The sequence below is a fragment of the Sus scrofa genome, chromosome 15 (assembly GCF_054392235.1).
Source record: "Sus scrofa isolate SSC_HxYL_T2T_F1_AM1 chromosome 15, Sscrofa_HxYL_maternal_Yorkshire_Landrace_v2.0, whole genome shotgun sequence".
NCBI classification, from domain to species: Eukaryota; Metazoa; Chordata; class Mammalia; order Artiodactyla; family Suidae; genus Sus; species Sus scrofa.
The window spans coordinates 137,206,761-137,224,722 of record NC_139397.1 but is presented as its reverse complement, the minus strand read 5'-3'; positions in this window follow the sequence as shown (position 1 = coordinate 137,224,722).

The following is a 17,962-nucleotide window of genomic DNA, read 5'->3' as shown; positions in this document are numbered from 1 at the left end:
AGATTGAAGTCTTTAATCAGACTAATCTGGCCCACCATTTCTTAATAACTGAAATTCACCAGAAATCTGTGGGACTAACTGAAAGTATCTTCAAGTTTCAGGAAAGAAGATCTAATAGATAAAATGAGGCAGCAAGAAAAATAAAGCATTTTTTATTTTAGAAACTCACTGACTTCAATTTATTCACATGAACAGGTTGCAAGCAAATCATAAATGTTTATTTGCTTCCCATTAACTAAGGTTCTGGACTACAAAGTGACAGAGGTCGTAAGGAGCTACCCTCCAAATTCAAGGAGATTAGAAGAGAGCAAAGGAGCCTAAAGAAGGTAACAAGTAAAAAGGTAAATTTAAGTAACCACTGCTCCCAAGGACTTTCATCATATGAATGACCTTCTGCTTCTTTCCTTTCAATTTCCATCTTTCAGTCCTTTTGGTCACTGTCTCACATGCACTCATCAAGGCATTCTTTTCTTTTCTTTCTTTTTTTTTTTTTTTGCCTGAAGCATATGGAAGTTCCCAGGCCAGGGATTGAACCTACACCACAGCAATGACCCAAGCCACGGAAGTGACAATACTGGATCCTTAACCTGGTGAGCCACCAGGAAACTCTATCAAGGCATTCCTAACTTCTAAAAGTATTTTACAATCAAATAATTTTTTAATCAGTAGAGATGATCTTGGGATGGAAATTAATAAGAAATGTTAATTATATTAAAAAAAAAGAAGGGCAGAGATGAAATGAAATAAGGTGGTTGGATGCATAGTTTTTCTATGAGTCTGTTGAGAAATTAAATTTTGATTGGAATTGAAATAATCAGAATGATCTTATTTTCATAGGTAAATAAATACTGGAAATTTAGCATGACTAAAATAGAACTTTTCTGTAAAACTTATTCTAAAGAAATTGGGAGTAGAGGAACTATAAAAGATAAAAACCAACTGATTTTAGTAGTTCACCATTAAATTTGGAGAAGCTGAAATGCTTTTAATCATATCAATATTTGATCAATAAGTGATCTGTTCTAAGGGAAGAGATGACACACCGGGGTATAATTTGAATGAGAACTTAATCATGCTATGAATGATTGTGTAAGAAAATAAGAAAATCCCATTGGACTCTTTCAGGGGAAAACTAACTCATTGTTTCTAAAGTAACTTTCAAGGGACACACATGTATGTTATCTCCTGGATGATACTGACTCATTGGATAATTTGGTCTCATGTCTTAATAAGACGGAATAATTCCCTTGGAGCAATAATGCACTTAAAACAGGTCAGAGATATGAATAACAGAAGAGGCAGTTACAAAACTTCAGAGTCAGCTTAGAGACTGTTTGAAAACCACTTCTGTCTCAGGAGACAGTTTTATTTTCATTAATAGCCAAATATACCTAAACAAATGAAGTCAAATGAATACTTCAATGAAGTCAGATAAATGTACGATAAACAAGGATATCAAAATCCTGCCCCCACGCTATAAAGGACATTAGCAGAACAGTACAGTGCAGTCAGAGATGTGGGCTAATGGCTGATTCATATTCTCGGTTTAAAAACAACTAATTTTTCTTCTGCATATCAATTTTGCACTTGGCATCACTCTGGGGCAACTCTTTCCACCCTGCTGATCACAGCTGGCCTCTTCATTCTTGATAATCCACCAAGACCACTATGAGTCCTATCCCCACACATGTACCCAGCATCAGCATTTATCCATGACTCTGAGAGATACTGAGAAATGGTTTTGCAGTATAGACACTGCCAAAGGAACTAAAAATAAAGATGTTTCATTTATATCTTCCTGCTCTCATTTCTACTTTCCTTCTCTCTTGCACAGACTTTATTGTATATTGACTACCTTGTGGATAGCCTATACTTCCTGTCTCTTGTTTGAAGGTATTAGGATCTGATATAGGGTCGTCTATAGGGTCTGAATTCCTCCAGATGTTCAACATAAAACTTTTAAAGCGAGGATCATGCAGACTCTTCCTGCCAGTTCTCTGACCTGATTCCCTTCTCTCTTTTCCCCTGGTTCTGAGAGTTAAAATGACCACCAGTCCTTTTTAAATTTTTTTTTTTTTTTTTGACTAGGAAGACTACAATGTAAAGGAGAAAGTTGGTAGGAAAATACAGATTCAGATAACAGGGATGTTTTTATTAGCCTTTGCATCATTTTGGGAAAACCGAAGGCCAAAGCTATAGAAACATCTATCATGAAAAGGAAGTGATTGATAAGTATGTTCTACCTTGCAGATTAAGTCTTTGAATGTTCATTGTTTCTCCCCACCACCTTCTCTTCCCCTAGTTTATAAAATAGGGTTATTGTAAACATGCCTTTGGAACTGTATATGCGACTATATGCCACAATATACAAAATTTTGACCCTGGATTTAGATAAAAATTACACTAAGTTATCTAAGGCAAGATTTACTGGTTTAAACTTATTTAGTTTAAATATAAGTGAGACAAAATTATGTCATTTGTGGCTTACCCATGTGGGCACCCTAATCTGTAATCTTGGAAGGGGGGAGCATTAGACAGACAGAGAGTTAATGGATCTTATTTAGTGCCTAGAACTGTTGTTGACCAGAGCATTTTGGTTTGAAGCGTTGTAAAAATATTAAGAATGGAGATAAGAATGTGATCTAGGTTGACCAGAACACTGAGCTGTAAAGAACCATAAACATTTATTGAGGCTAAGTTAATATCCCCTATTTTGAGTTAAAAGTTGAAGGACATCAGTAAGGATGCATTTGCAATGATTGATGTAAAAAGGGTTAGTTGATTGTGGATTTAATGTAATTCTGCGGCAATATCATTAATTCTGCAGCTGCATTAATAGATGTGGTGAATTACAAAGCATATTGAATAGGGAGGCAAAGCATCTGAATTTGAGCCCAAGCTCTGTGATCACTTGACCCTGGACAAAGCTGTGGTGCTTAGTTTTCACATCAATATAGTGAGAAAGTTGGAGTAAACATTCTCAGTTTACACTGAACCATGAATGTAGAGTTAGGGAGGCAAGATGAGCAAGAAAGGAAGAAATAAAACATTGATTCTATGGAAGGAGAGATTTGCACAGAGAAGTCAATGGGATATAAGATTACGCTGTACCTTGTTGATGTTAGCACTAAATCAGATAGGAATTAGGAAATCAAAAAATTATAAGTAGGGTAATAACATGATGCAAGTGTTGGCATGAGGGAATACGAAGCATGAATTTTGAAAGGCATTAAATAGAATAAAAGAATTAATTAAGTAGAAGTAAATTAAATAATACTCAGGAGAATTTTCCAGTAACCCAAACTTTGATATTCTCCATAATTGTAACAACAGCAATAGGAGCACACATGTACAGATTTGTCACCTTCTGGCCAGCATTGCTGTTAAGTATTTTACATGTACTATCTCATTTAAGATGCTAATGTGAGAATCTCAGTAGAAAATATTAAAACAGAAGGACTTGACAATTCAAAAGATAATGTAAAACCTAGGTGATTGTGATACAAAGTTGCGAGTATGAGTTCTGCTGCAATCATGACGCTATTAAGTTCAGCAAGCCAACCAGTTTGGGGAGAAAGATTTGGTGATAATATTTTGGCTATGCTGGATTTGAGAGAATTTCCCTAAGGAAATATAAAATACAGGAGTCACTATTTCTAAACTATGCTGTGTAGTGGTGCCCATTCACATCCTGAGAGCAGATTAAATTTCCAAAGGAGCAAAAATAGAGACAGAGAAACCTGATCAAGGGTTGGTATTTTAGGAGGAGATGATCATTGACTGGTGAAGTGGAAACAAAGAAAGATAAAAGGAAAAACAGAGGAGAATGGTCACAAACACTAAAAGAAAGAATTTCAAGAAGATTGAAGGAAATGGCTGGGGGAGAGATCAGCAGTGAAAAATGCTACAGAGGTCAAGGAGGTTTGCTTGAAGTCTAGAACAAAACAGCTGGATCTGGGTAGAAGAACTAAATTGAAATTCCTTCTTCACCATCTACCAAGATACTGACAGTAGGCACTGAACTTCACTTGTAAGTGAGTTGGGGCCACGCCATTACAGTGTTCAATAAAAAATGAATGAAATAACTCCAGAAGTTGAATGTTTTTATAGCTCAAAATCTTTCAAAATAGAAATGAAACTTATTTCCATTCAATATAATTATAAATATGGAACGGACACTGGTGACCACAAATCCAACTGCTATTCCCTACCACACCTGCCTTGTTCATGTTGGTACAGCCATGAGGTTATTAAGTTTTCCATCCTCCTCTGTTCAACCTTTGGTTTCATTAGGAAGTTGGCTCCACTGGCAGCCCCCAGGGAAATTTTCTAACACACTCATGGTGGTCCTACATTTTGGCTAATCACTGTTCCAGGCATGCATACATGAAACTGACAGATGTGGCCAGAGAGAAATAGAGAAACTGGTTAGGGGTCTTCTAGAAAAAGTTCTGCAAACTGATTAACACACACACACACACACACACACACACACACACACACACTCACACACACACACAAATCTGACTATGTCTTTCTTTCATAGATCTGGATGGGATGCCTGGCATGGCTGCAGCCATGTTATAACCATGAGGAAAGTAGCCTCTGAGAACAAATGGCTGAACAGAGAGCTGAAAGGAACCTGAGTCTTTGAGGACATTAGTGAGCCATTCATCATACTACAATGCATCTCCAGGATTTTCCTTTACTTAAGCTCTTAAGAGTTTTCTGTTCCTTGTAGTTAAATGCAATCCATTATAAAAATGCAAAGATCACTTCCTCGCATTTTCCCCTCTCACTCTTAATTTTCTATTATTATCTTTTATTCAGCTTTTTGTATTTCATTCCTGTGGAATTCTTTTTATAGAAAATATAACTGCTCTATAAAAGTCCAAATTCTAATTCCTAATTTTGTAATTATTGTGGCAATTGAATTCTTAGCTGATGAGGTTGGGTGGTGCCAGGGTGCAGGGAGGTAAAGAAAGTGTGTGAATACAGGAAAGGCCTATTATTTCCCAATTTTCCTCTCCATAGTCATGACATAGATTTAAAAGGCACTGTGTATAGCATTTTTTTTTTCAGGGGGATTACAATAAAAACCAAAATCTTTATATAAATTTCTCAAGCCTTTTGTTTGGGGCTTCTAGTTTATGGCTTTTCTCAGGCTTGGCACTTTCATTAACATGTGCAAGCAAAGCCCCTTTGTTCAAGACGGCTCTCTAATGAGAAAGAATAAGACTACGTATTGGGCATGAAAATTGTACATTTTTATGTGGTGGTTTATAGACTATTACTTCTAATTGAAATTTGAAGTTTGCCTTTGCAGTTAAGGTAAAAGTTGAAAATCACACACTAAGTCCCTCTCTGACATGTCAGACTCCAGACTGGAGGGAAAACTAGTCTTCGACAAAGGGTAGCACTTAGATATCAAAAGAAACATAGAGCTGGCGTTGTCCTCAAAGGTTAACTTTGAATGAAGTTCAGTGTCTATACAGAGGCCATCTGCTGAAGGTAAGGACACTTAGGGCTATTGGATATTTTTTGACAGTTCTGAAAATTAAAGTTGAGGGGAAAAATCTGTTAGGGAACTTGCCCATGTAATGGAGAAAATGTCTGTGTGAAGAGATCCAGTTTTCTGATTGTATTTTATTCCCAACCTCAGAACTCTGCTGTGCAATCTATAAGAATGCCACAGAACCAGCCTGGAGTGCTTATTTCAATCATTCTTAACGACACTGGATACAACTTATGGTAATTGGGCTTTATAAAGCAGTATTATATTTAAGAGTACTATGAAATCTGTTGTTTCAGTGCTACTACTTTATCTCATGCCCTCCCAGTAGGTCCCATATTGCCCACAGGAGGATGAAAATCAGTCTGGGGGGAAGGGGTGGGTAAAATCTTAGCTGTTAAATGATAAGGTATACAGTATGTCTGGGGTATTACAATCTCACAGGGGATGGAGTAATTAGGGGAAAAAACTGGAAAATGTGGGAGAATAATAATCAATTTAAAAAATCAGTACACTGAAGGGACAGTTTTCTTTACTCTGTAAAGAAAAAAGTACAACTGGTCCTTAGAATGTGGATCACAAGCTTCCAGATGTATGTCAGTGACACAGAACCCATTAAGTGCAATTTGATTTGGCAGAAACTTGTGACCATGCATCTTGTTAGAGTTTTTCAAAGTAGATTTGAGTGGAAACTTTCCCATTGTTTCCAATCGAAGTTAAGGGTTTGAGGTAACAATTACACTCTTTGTAGCTCCACAAGCCTATCCTGGGCCGGTGGGCCATGAAGATGCAGCCAGTCATCCCTTTTACAGTCATCTATTCTACAGTCCTCCGTTCATGCTACTGCCACATAATTAAATGACTCGGGGAGAGGAGGAATTCCAAGACCATTTTATGAGCGGTTGGCCCAGAAGAGAGTTCTGCAAATTTTCCCCAGATTGAAACAAGAGTTGCAGCCCTCAGGAGGACCCCTCTGGTGATGAAGCATATTCGCAGCTGAGGAAGGCTGGCATCTCACTTCCTGTACGGACTTCAGCTTGAGCCACACGCCTACTTTTTTGTCTATTTGAACAGGTAGAAAAGGAAATAAGAGAGACGAGAGGAAAAGAACAGAGAGAAAATTTGTCAGTGAAACATTCTGAATTCCCGCCTATCTTTTGCTTGAATTTTCCATTGGTCATTGAAATACTGTGGAAGATAGGCAAAAGAATTCTAAAAACGAGAGAACTGGAGTATGTCTACTGATGGAGGAAGCTAAGGGGATTTCCTAAGACATCACGACAGAACCTGTCTCCAATAGAGAACTTCAAAATAGAGATGCCTTCCAAAGGGCCTCTTAGATAATTCACTTTATGTTCCCCCAGAACAGACAGCAAGCATGTAGGTGACTGCCACCCAGAGGGACATTGTTAGCCACAGAAAGACCACAACAGCCACTTAATGAAAAAGAGTTTTGTCTTTCTAATCTTCCCCCTCATGCTTTTAACCATGAGGAGCTAAAAAAATAAGAGACAGAGAGAAGCAGAGGAAGTGCAACTACTATCTGTGCCCTCTCCAAATCCAGAGGCTGACAGGAGGTATGCCCCAAGGTGAATTCTAGCCTTAACCAGCCTCCTTAGCACCTGGACTTCACAAGCAAACTCTAAGCTCTGCCACAGAGATCATAAAGGGAGATTTGACCCGGGCACATTTGAAAACAAAAATTGAATAAAACATTAATACCTTTCCTCTTCATCTTTCTTTGCCTCTGCACCCCTGTTTAGACTGTCAAATAAACAGACCATTTAGTTCAATCTCCATAAAACTGAAAAGCAAATTTGACTCTCCACGGAAACTTTTAAATTTCAAAAAAGAAAAAATGCTTGGTTAGGATTTGGTTACTTTCCTCCATCTCTTTTGTAGTTTCTCTTTTAACACACTTGAAATCTTAGCTTATGATCAAAATCCTTTCCTGAGGATTTTTGTCCCACATGATGAGACAGAGTCAACCAATCACGAACTGCAAGGTCCTTGGTACAACCAGAAGGAGCCATTTTCATTCTTAAGTACTGATTCTCAGACTTGCCTGGCCTTCAGAATCCCATACGAACTTTGGAGGCTGTTATAAACATAGTTCCTAGAGGTGTTAGGGACTGAACAGTGTCCTGCTAAAATCCATGTGTTGAAGCCTAACCCACAATATGATTGTATTTGGACATGGGACCTGTAGGGAGGCAAGTGTGGTTAAATGCGGACATATGCTGGCAGGACTGAGGTCCATATTAGAAAAGGAAGGAGACATCAGAGATCCCTCTTTCTGCATAGGCAAAAGAGCAGGCATATGAGGACACAGCCAGGAGGCAGTCTACCTACTATTGGCCAAGAAGAAAGCCTTCTCAGAAACTGAAGGCACAGACATTTTCATCAGGAACTTCTAGCCCCCAGAACATGGGAAAGTAAATGTTGTTTAAAACACCCAGCCTGTGTTACGGCAACCTGAGCAGACCAAGACAAGGGCTCTCTTCTGAAGACACTAAATAACCAGATCTGAGATGAGTTCCAAGAATCTGTGTGTGAGGGTATGCATTGGGTGTGCGTGGGTGTGCTTTAAGCATTTGAAATGATTATTCTGATCTGATGAATTGGGAAGGCACTACATTTAAGGGATTTTTTTTCTTATGACTATTTCTGTGTGTACCTATTTCGTTTAGAGTTCTCCGTCCTTACTGTTTACGGAGATTTCTCCATTTTGACCAGTATCTATTAATCCACAACTATTCTCTGTGGAGAAAATGTAGCAGTGAATAAAAATAAAATAGAGAAGAGAGGAGTTCCCGTCATGGCTCAGTGGTTAACGAATCCAACTAGGAACCATGAGGCTGCAGGTCTGATCCCTGGCCTCACTTAGTGGGTTAAGGATCCAGCATTGCCATGAGCTCTGGGATAGGTCACAGAGGCAGCTCAGATCCCATGTTGCTTTGGCTCTGACGTAGGCTGGTGGCTACAGCTCTGATTTGACCGCTAACCTAGGAACCTCCATATGCTGTGGGTGCAGCCCTGAAAAGACAGACAGGAAGGAAGGAAGGAAGGAAGGAAGGAAGGAAGGGAAGAAAGAAAGGAAGAAATAAAGAAAGAAGAGAAGATTTCTCCTTCTAGAACCTGACATTCTAATGGAGATAAAGACAACATTGAATGACATACACTTATTACTTAATGTCTGGTAGTTGTTAAGTGAGGTAAAGAAAAAAAAACAGATCAGGAGTTACAGAATGAGGCAGGATGTAGGGAGGCTCTTTCTCTTGGAAGTCAAGTAAAGCATCTCTGAGAAATTAATAACTGGGCCAAGATGAAGTAAAAGAACCCATGGGAAAGTTCTTGAGGAATAGCATTTCAGGCAGAGGAAAAGCAAGTGCAAAATAGCTTGACATCATTTGCTATGGCTCAAGGGCTAGGATGGTGGAAGCCCAGGGACTGAGGGGGAGTTGCAGAATAAGCTTGGAAAGGAAGGCAGGGGCCAGATCTGGCTCTACCATGCCAAGGAAGGAGACTGGGGAGAGCAGAGCAGTAGAAAGTTATAATCTCATTTATTTCCCCATAGGAAGAAAGACTTTCTTGCTCTACAGGTATAAGAGAAAATTCTGGATATCCAGTTAGGAGGCTATTGTAATTAATACTGTGGCTTGATTCTTAAACACAGAATTTCAATAAAGGATGACTTTTAATTTAATTTAATTTAATTTAATTTTTTATTTTTATTTTTGTTTCCTTTTTAGGGCTGCACACACAGTTTATAGAAGTTCCTAGGCTAGGGGTCAAATTGGAGCTTCAGCTGCCAGCCTATGCCACAGTCACAGCAATGCCAGATCAGAGTTGCACCTGCAATCTACACTACAGTTCATGGCAATCCCAGATCATTAACCCACTGAGCGAGGCCAGGGATTGAACCTGAATCCTCATGGATACTAGTCAGATTCACTTCTGCTGTGCCACAATAGGAACTCCAATAATGAATTTTAATATGGCATACTCAGTAGGCATAACCAGGTCCAAAAGAATCAGGGAACCTGAGGCCTCAACGTCTAACATTACCTAGAGGATCCTTTTTTTTTTTTTTCTGTTTAGTTTAGGATTAAATTTGTAGTCTTTTTATAATTCTTCTCCTTCAGTAGAAGACCATAGATTTATGGCCATTTTTTTATGCAAGAAGGCACTTGGTTCTTCAGCCCTGCTTTCTTCTGCCATCAGAGAAACTGGCAAACAACTTTCATAACATGTTTTAGTAATAATGAGAGCAGAGGCATGAAACACATCCCCACCCAATTCGCATAAACTCCTTCAACATTTTCTAGGCACTTGTTTAGGTAGAGTGAGAAATAACTTCATTTGCATACAATGGAATTGCACTTTTAAATAATTTACCTATCTACAGGCAGAACTTACCAATGATCTCAAAAACAGAATTCCTAAATACCTGCCCTTGAAGGGTTCATATCGTTTGCACAGAACAGCATTAGTGAAGAAAGTGTTATTGTGTTTTAGACTGAGGTTTTAAAATGATTTAATTATAGCCGTAGAATGTTGGGTTTTATGTATCATATCGACAAATCCAAAACGGTACTTCTGAATTTAATGTTCTCTAAGGAGGCGTTAAGAGCATACCGCCTGCTCTTTCTTTTGGCAAAAGCTTCATGCTAGGTAAAAATGCTTCCAATGATATTTTCAAATGATTCTATTTTTGACCCTAATCCTTTCCTTTACTGTGGTTATGGCCCTGACTCCCTAAATTACAGGCTCTCCTGCCGTTTCAAAAAGCTAATTCACACCACCATGCACATTGGGAAGGTGGCGTATATAATATTCCACGAAGGGAGACCCAGTGAACATTAAACCCCGCACTAGTAACCAGTCATGAGTCAGGCTACAACTGACGCTACTCATTTTTCTTCACTGACAAGTTTTCATTATGTGGCTTTCCCAGAACAATTTAGAAATTGATCTGCAGCTGATGGAAGCCAGGATGAATTGGGCCCATAAGTGAACCCAAAGCTTCAGAGCAAAGTCAAACCAATGCCTGGCTCTGGCACCAAGTAAAAGGAAAGCAGACTCTCCACCCCTACGTTCTCACCTCTCCTCCCCCACTCCTGTACCCAGATCTTAGGCTCCTCAAAGAAGCTTGTCACTCTGGGGCTATACCCCCAGGCCTGGAGAGGCTTGTAGACTTTTCTTTCATCATCTGTTTACTTACCCTCTGCCTAAATAGGTCAGAGGTTCACACCCCTGAGAAAACAATTCCCTAGTTATGTGTCTACTGATATGAAAGAAAGGGGCTTTTGTCTTCTATAAAATTTTGTATATTGGTTTGGAAATCTAGGGCATTGATCTAAACTTGCTCTGTGTAGTTCTGGCTTACCTAACAGAGTGTGTCAGAGTGAGGTCCTACAATCCCGGGGACACTTTGGGTTCAGAGACATGTTATGGCTGCCAGGACAATTAAGGGGGATACAGGAGGCTGAAGCTAATAGACTTTAGGCAAGTAGGTGGTTGTTGGTTATGGCAGTAGTGGTACTGTGTGTGTTATGAGCTGGTCCTGAGGTAGAAAGCAAAGGAATTGTTTCGACTGAATAAACAAAAATAAACCTAAGTCTGCTGTACAAATAGGACTTTATTCAAGCTGGAATAGAGTACCCTTTTTTTCCCATTCCACTCACTTTTGTGAGTCAGTACCCACCCAATTCCCTGGAACAGGTGAAGACATCCCATTGTGTGTCTCCTCCTCTTATAACAATGATGACAGCAGCAATCATTTATTGATGAGTTATTGTGGGCGGGGAAAACAGAGGCTTTTTTGATGCAATTGTGATACTGCAACGGGTGAACTTTGGCTCAGCAAAAGGTCATACTCCTACATTGTGAGATCTATTGAAGTAATGAACGGGGAATTTCACTCTAAATTTTCTTGATATAAGAAATTCAAATTTACACACAATGGAAGTGTCTTGGAAGGGCTTCAGGGCTTCAGGGCAAACTGACAGGGTCCAGCCTTCAGAACAATCTATCCGGGCTGCCCTACCTCTCAGGCAGGTGTTCAGCCAGTGTCTACCAGCCTCTGTTGTGAGGAGCCTGGAGCCCACACACATCCAAAACCCTACCTGCCTCCAGACTCGGGAGCTTGGAAGACTGGTAGTAGCTATGAAGAAAGTAGCTCAGAACCATCTATAAATGACGCACCTTGGTGTGAGATCACCTGCTTTACACTTGTTTTGAGGCTTATGCTTGTTATATCACCATGTCCTTTTAATAAATACTTTTGTGGTTTAATCATGAACACTTAGTGTTCAGGCTCAAAAAACAGGGTCCCATGAAAAACTTCCATATCTGCCTGAAGAAGAGAGGTGGGTATGCTATAGGTGATCCTTCTGGCACTTACATTTACAGCAAGTATGTCAAGAAATTGAGGGCTAAGGAAGGATCTTTGTTTCCTTAACCAGCAGAAAATATGATAGATCAAGAAAATTAAAAATAAATTTAGGAATAAATTGCTAAAGAGTTTAATTTCAATGAGTTTTTAGTACCTTAAATACCCAACAACAGTATTTTATTTTAAACAGTAAAAGACATTTAAAGTCTAAGGACAATTTTTTTTTAAACTTCCTTCCTACCAAAAATCATGTATGTGTGGAATTCCCATCGTGGCTCAGTGGTTAATAAATCTGACTAAGAACCACGGGTTTCGGGTTCAATTCCTGGCCTTGCTCAGTGGGTTAAGGATCTGGCGTTGCCGTGAGCTGTGGTGTAGGTTGCAGACGTAGCTCGGATCCCGCGTTGCTGTGGCTCTGGTGTAGGCCAATGGTTACAGCTCCTATTAGACACCTAGCCTGGGAACCTCCATATGCCACAGGAGCAGCCCTAGAAATGGTGAAAAGACAAAAAAAAAAAAAAAAAAAATCATGTTTGTGTGATGTCCTGCATAGTAGGGCAAGATGGTTGACAATATGGTCTCACGGTGCCATTTGCAAGATCCACAGAACCTTCTCTTGGGGATGATTAAAAGGGAGGTGGAAGGTGAGCTGATCAAAGGCTCTGTAAGAGTGATGTGAACTAAAACCCACCAAGTCACTTTCATCTTCAACAAAACGTAATGTGAATGGTGCCAGTGAAATCTTTGCTTTCTTCTCAAAACTAGGGTTTTGAATATGGGCAAGTAAGATGCCTGCAGAACAGGACGGCTTTCAACCTAGCTTTAGCCTGCATGACTTGCTTGAGAAAACAGTCTTCCCTGAAGGAAACACTGCTCAGTAAAGATTTCTAAGGGGAATGAGTAAGTGAATGAATGAACCCAATGCCCTTCAAAGTAAGGTTTTATAAATGTGAAAGCTGATTTCAGTCTAAAGCAGAAGATAGCCTACAACCCTGTTATATTCATGTTTCAACCACCTCTGGTTATTGAGAATAAATATGTCCCTTAGGAGATTTGGAAGCCAAAGAGCACAATGTGTTTATTGCTCTTGAAGTCTGTTGCTAGTCATGGTGATGACAAATCTTACATAACATTCAATACTGACAATCTCCACTAGGTTGTTCTTTCAAAGCCTTTGCAACTTTCATCTAGTGAATCTTCAGGGACACTAGAAATGACCAAGAAAGACCCCAAACAAACAAGCATTTGGATGTCTTGAATCAAAACAATCAGTTTTGTTTCAAGTTTGATCAATTTCTTACCAATTCTTTCCTGGAAATGGAAAAGATTCCTTCTTGGAATATAAAATTAAGAAACTTTGGTTTAGTTGGGAAACTAATTATTACATCTCTTTATTTCTGGCTTATCTGTTTAGGCATTAATATTTGTCTTTTAATTGAAGAAGGGCATGGCTTGTTACATATATCTGAGTTAAATAACGTAACATTGTTGCTAAAGCCACTTCGGCTCCTGTCATAAATCCATATGTAGATCAAATATTTACAAACATTCGCAAAGGTAAAAACAACCAAACAGTAGAGCAAACTAAGGAAAAAAACAAAAACAAAAACAAAAAAACCTCACCATCTTGCTTTGGACATTATCTTTTCATTGCAAAGGAAAATAAGTTAGTGTGGTTGATCACATTGTCCAAATTAGTCATCAAATGAATGATCGATGTAAGAACATTTTGAAAAATACAGGAAACTTTAAAAATGAAAAATGATGTTATTAATATTAGTAGGTTTCTACTCAACTTGAGTTCCTTCGAAACTTTTAATTGTATATGATGTAAGATGTAAGACTGTATAAGATAAAAGATTTTGCTGGATTGTATTTCTAAGTGATTACCCATTTTTACTCTTAGGATGATCTGATTATGCGTGCAGAGCATCTAATGTAAACATCGAGCTCTTGGTTTTGCGTCTACAGAAGGGCAAGCAATGTTTCTTTAGAAAATGAATAGCAGAGAATGTTATGAGTGAAACCTCTAAGATGTGAGAAACATTTCTAGCATTTTTGCTCTTGATTTCTATTTCCACTTTTGTATAACAATGACAACAACAGCAAATGCTTTAATGAAAATAAATCTTTACAAGTGGTGCCTCAAAGCAAACTTTAATATTTACATCATGGCCTTTCAGCCAAATGTATTTTTTTCTAACATCATGGGTTAGAAATGTCCAACATTTAGCTCCACCTATAAAACTTAAAGATCTCTCAAACTCTCGGGTCACCCTATCTCCCTACAGTATTAATTGTGTCTTCAGTAAGTACACAGTAACAGAGGTTGGACTAGATCAGGTCAATAGTGCAATTAAAATGCATTGCTAGGAATTTATGTTCGAACAAAATTTCTTCCACTCCATTCTGGGGTCACTTCTGTTGGATTTGGTGTCAGAATTGTAAGAGCAGAAACTCCCTGCATATCTGCAGAGGCTGGGCTAGACAGCTTTTAAAGTTATACTTCAGCATTAATGGTTAAATAAAATACATTTCAGTCACCTATCCTGACCAACATACTTTCATAATGATAACATTTAGAAATATGTTTAGTGCTACTGTTTTTATATGACTGGAAGATAAAATTTTGTTTCAACTTATTTTCAATTAAAATGCTAAGAATAAAAAGTAATAATCAAAGTGTACTTTAATCAAAGTATATTAAAGATATTTTATGTACTTTACTAAGTATATTTTCACCAAAAATGTAAGATTTAAAACTAGAAAATTAGCTAATTTTATTATATTTTCCAAAATATTGTTTCCAAAAGTGTTCAAAGTATCTATAAAAATTAAGTGATAATAAATGAATTGTAATTAATTTGTACATCATGTAAAATGAGCATGTTTAAATGAAACAAATTTTAATTTTGAAACAATTAAATCTATTAAATATTTTTGTAAAAATAAAACTATTTACTCTTCTATGTCCCCCAGTTGCCAATGTAAAGAATTTATATCATGCTTTACTCATGTTTTATCTCAACCTAAATAGGTACAAACTTAAGTATAGTTGAAGTGCTTAATATTGCAAAATATTTCTTAGCCACTATGTTCAACTATCATAAATCTTGTGTGAATGCATGTGTTCTTCTGAATCCATGAGTTGGAATACAAAGAGAGGCAAGAAAATGGACACTCAGCAGCACCTGAAAAGAACAGCTCATAATGAGAGAAGCTAGTGCATTCTTGCTCTCTGAGTGGATTTGTTAAGTGAATGATTTTTTTTCTTTTATCCTACCTAAGTATTTCTACTGCTCAAATAGTCCCTGCACTCCAAGGCAGTGCCATCCTCCTGTGCCAGCAGGCATCTGGCAACCCACCTACCTCACAGCCTTTGGAAACAATAGCTAATCATCTTGCATTTTGAGGCATTTCCCTGTGGTCTAAAGAGAGTTTGTCGGAGTTCCGTCGTGGCTCAGTGATTAGCAAATCCGACTAAGAACCATGAGGTTGTGGGTTCGATCCCTGGCCTTGCTCAGTGGGTTAAGGATCTGGCGTTGCTATGAGCTGTGGTGTCGGTCTCAGACATGGCTCGGATCCCGTGTTGCTGTGGCTCTGGCATAGGCCGGTGGCTACAGCTCCTATTAGACCCCTCGCCTGGGAACCTCCATGTGCCGTGGGAGTAGCCCTAGAAAAGGCAAAAAGACAAAAATAAATAAATAAATAAATAAATAAAGAGATTTTGTCCCAAGAGTAGAAGTTTAGGTTACAGGTTGCTATGTGGCAGAGTTAAGTTCAAAACTACAAGTGACAGAAGCATCCATGGGTTTTTAACAAAGTTAAGATTTCTTGTGTTTGTGATGTTTAGATCCAAAAACGTGTGCATGCAGGACAGGATCCCAGCTTGCTTGATTCTAAGGCATGCATTAGATGTGAGCCTGGAGCTACTGAGAATCTTTGTGTGAAGCTTGCAGATAAAGCCAACTCAGCAGAAGGCAGTGAATGGATGGAAAAAAAAACCTGATTCCTGATGAAAACGTATGACACTCCAAATCCCATGGCCAGCTCTACACCTGAAATTTTCATTTGGTGAAACAGTATATAATTTTTATTTTCTGAAGCCATTTTTTTTTGGATAGGATTCTGTCATGCACAACAGTGAAGAGTCACAAGTGATAGAGCAAGAAGCCATTCTCTTTCCAGAACAGTAACCACCCACAAGTGTCACGCCAGCTCATACTTCCTTTAGTAGGATGGGAATGAATAGGTACTTGAGAGAAACCACTGGATTTAGCCTCAAATTCTGGGTCATCTCTTGTGGCAATGTTTTTCACCAACATGCCCCAGCTACCATCCTTGCTTTTGCCTTCTGGTTTCAATTGGCCTTTCTGTGGATCGCAAAGATCTCTTTGAACAACCAGAAGTGACTGACAAGAGGATTGTGAAGAGGTCTGAATATGCAAAGGAGCCTTGGAAGTGCTCTTCACAAGAGCATCATCGCTGCACCACGGACACATCCATTCATTACATGTGGAATTTGTTAAAAGAGATAAATACCTAATTCCAGAGCCCACTGTAGAAGAGAGTATTGCATTTCTGGAATCTAAACAACCACCATTAATGCTTAATTCCCATGATTTGAAAATCTTTTCTAATCTCATTTTTCTTTCCATCTCCAGGCGAGTAATTTTTTTCATGTATATTTAATCATTAACATAGCATCAATGTTGGTTGTAAGGTGATACCACAGAGAACCCTGCCTGGACGCTAATGGCTTAGTCAGAGGCTACACATTCCTAATGATTATGCATTCATTGGAAGCTTTCTTTGCACGGTAGCAAAGTCAATTTGAAATAAATCATAAACTTCACTTTAGTCAGTGTATCACATATCAAGATTTTTATAAGTACATGTTGACTTTTTGGTAAAGACCCAAGTCCCTAATCAGTCTTCCAAGAAAGAAAAAATAAAGAAAAAAAAAAAAAACTCACAAAAATACAGTGGGTGGAATCATGCCCTACACTAATAATCTATTTCAAAGAATACCTTCTTTCAGACTACACAAAAATATAGTGCTTACATTTTTACAAACCCACAGTTTATGTAGAAATTATTTTATGTTTAGATATCACTCACTAGTAACTGGTATTGAGCCAGCCTGAGAGCTACATAAACACCAGATTTTACACATTACACAGCTCACACAACATTTTGCTCTAAGCTGGTTAGTTAGTTATAAATCTACATGCAGTTTACAGTATAACTCCACCCAGATAGTTCCACTGCTCCTACCAATTTTTTTTTGTTTTATTTTTTGGCCAAGAAAAGCAGCAGAGGATATATATATATATATATCTCCAAAGAAATCAAATCATACATGTGCACTTTTGTAAACCAGGAATTCCTGTTTCTGTTACTGTAAATCACTGCCAGATGTCAAACAGCAAAATGTTCATTACTCCCCCAAATAATAGAGTTGATTAATGAGGCACATTTACATTGCAGAATCTTGGTCTCTGTCATAACCAGACAAGGTTTAAGAAGTTTTTCTAAAAAATCATGCAGATGGGGAAATAACTAACTATTATGCTTCAAAGGCAAAGTAAATATTAGGCATCTTGTGGCAGGATTTGGTCATCTAAGGGGTAATAACTTCCAAATGAAACTAGGCTTTCTTCTTAAAGAGAAGAAATGGCAGCCATGCCACAAGTCAGAAAGATAGATAGGTTTCTGGCCAGTCTAAAGGTTATAACTGCTCCGTATAGGAAATCTATTCTAGGGGAGTTTCAGGGCAAGGCACAAACTGTTAGAGGCAGTCTGATAGCCCTTCTCTAGTTACCCAAGTAATCAACTCTTGGGCTGGGGACTTGTGTGATGGTAGTATTTCTGCAGAAGTACTGTTCTAAAGAAAATTCCTTTTTCTGACGAATAGGTAGGTCATCTTCTTTGGGAAAGAAGGCATTTTTTCTTTCTTTTTTAGTGAGGTCACCCAGTTGTAAATGAAATCTGTTACCAGCTGCAGGCAACTCTCTCAAAGTGACAGTTTTCCCGTGCTAACCACCATTCTA